The sequence below is a fragment of the Podarcis gaigeae genome (assembly GCF_964106915.1).
Source record: "Podarcis gaigeae genome assembly, chromosome: W".
NCBI classification, from domain to species: Eukaryota; Metazoa; Chordata; class Lepidosauria; order Squamata; family Lacertidae; genus Podarcis; species Podarcis gaigeae.
In genome coordinates this window covers 27451229-27453555 of record NC_139695.1, presented here as the reverse complement: position 1 = coordinate 27453555, position 2327 = coordinate 27451229, and positions in this window count along the sequence as shown.

Below are 2327 nucleotides of genomic sequence, written 5' to 3'. Positions count from 1 at the left end.
CAGTCCCATGATGAGGCTTGAATCCTGATTGGAAGGGATCCAAATGCTCCGCATCCTCCAGGCGTGCTTGGAGTTGTTCAGCAATCACCCGCTCAATCACCTTGCCCAAGAATGGAAGATTTGAGACTGGGCGATAGTTGGCCATATTGGCCAGGTCTAAAGATGTTTTTTTTTAAGAAGCGGTTTAATGACCGCCTCTTTCAGTGGGTCTGGGAAGCCTCCCTCACAGAGGGAAGCATTCACCACCCCGCAGAGCCCATCGCCCAGTCCTTCCCGGCTCGCTTTTATTAGCCAGGATGGGCAAGGATCAAGGAGACGGGTGGTTGGTTTCATTCGTACAAGTAGTCTGTTCACATCCTCAGAGGGAACAGACTGGAATTGCTTCCATGCAATGTGACCAGACAGGACTCTATGTGCTGGTCCTGGGGGCTAACCGAGGGGCGAGGTCCGGGTCCAGTCTGAGGTCGATGGTGCAATATGAAGGCAGTCCGTAGAAGTTGAAGCTGGGTGCAGGGCAGGGCGTCAGGTGAGGTCAGGAGCTCCGGCAGAGAAGCAGGTCAGGGATCAGGCTGGAACTGACAACCAACGATGTTGCTCCCACCACTTGGGACTGGGGCAGGCTGGCTTTTATCTCCCCCGAGGCAAAGGGCGCCCCCGTTCCTCAGGTGACTCGCCTCTCCTGGCCTGGAGGCGAGCACTCCTCCTGCGGGAACTTAGTTCCCTCCGCCTCTCTGCCCTGAGCCTCTGCAGCTCAGGAGAGGCTGGAGGGTTACCGCACCCAGAGGCAACATCAGCTTCCTCTGACGGGGCTGAGGGTGGAGCACCTGCAGGCAATGGATCCTCCATCACCTCAGGAGCCAGAGCAGACTCAGCTGGTGCCTGCACCTGATGATCCAGCACAGGTGAGGACCCTTCAGGCTCATGCCCCAGCCCCGGCTCAGCTGGTTCTGGAGGCGGGGAATCCTGTGCAGGCTGGGATCCCTCAGGTTCAGCATCCGAATCAGATTCCCAGGCCATCACACTCTAGCACTCTCCCGCCCCGGCCCTGCTCCCCCGGTGATGTCTACCTCTTTCCAAATCTGAGCGACTTTATCTGCAAAAAAACTTTGCTAAAGCATTGCAGGAGATCTTGTGGTCCCTACCAGGCCCCGGTGACGAAGGTGGTTCCGATAGATTGCGAGCCACCTGAAAGAGTCTCCTGCTACTGTTTTCTGCAGATGCAATAGAGGCGGTAAAGAAGCTCCTCTTCGCCGTCGCCATCGCCACTTGGTAGGCCCGACGTTGAGCTCTAGCCCGTGTCCGGTCTGACTGAGAATGGGTTTTCGCCACCGGAGCTCTAGCCGTCTCAACGATTGTTTCATCGCCCCCAGCTCCGGGGAAAACCACAGGGCTGTCCAGGCTCCATGCAATCGGAGACTGCGCTTCAGAGCCAGACAGTCGAAAGCCCTGGTTAACTCCGCATTCCAGTGGGTCACCGGGGAATCAGCTGAAAGGCCATCAACATGGGATAAAGCATCCCCTACCACTCTCTGGAAGCCATTTGGATCCATTAAGTGATGGGGGCAGACCATCCAAATTGGTCCCACCTGCCTGCAGAGGGGAAGGGTCGCAGAGAAGTCCAGTTGCACTTAGTGTCAGATCACCAACGTCCATAGAGGTGAACACCAGGTCTAAGGCATGTCCACGGCTATGAGTTGGGCCAAACCTATTTAGGGACAGCCTCATGGAGGCCATGCTTTTCACAAAGTCCCCAACGGCCCCTGGTAAGTTCGTGTTGGCAGGGATGTTAAAATCCCCTCGGACAAGCAAACTAGGCGTCCAGAGGAGCACACCTGCCACGACCTGAAGCAGCTCGGGCAGCGAATCCTTGGTGCAGCGGGGAGGTCGGTACACCAAAAGGAATCCTGTACTGCCCCTATTGCCCAACTTCCAGAACATGCACTCAGAAAACAGGACGCCTGGTGCAAACTAATGACTTCCTAAAAAAAACTGCAACCACCAGCCCTCATGACCTGGGTTGCTGTGCATAAGAGAAACCTGGTGGACGAGCAGCGGCAAGGACAGGCCCATCTGCTTCATCCAACCAAGTCTCTGTCAAACATGCCAGGTCAAGTCCTTCATCCACAATCAGGTGGGGGGGTGGCAATGGTCTTATTCATCATTGACGTGGCATTGCACAGCAACACTTTCAGGTCATGTGGGTTTCCCTTGCTCATTCCAGTATCCTTCAGTTTAGGACCAGACCCGGAGGCAGGGATGGTCCTCAAAAAATGACTAAGCCTGCCTCCTCAGTAAAGATGTGGTCTGGTCTTAGCGCAACTGCTCCT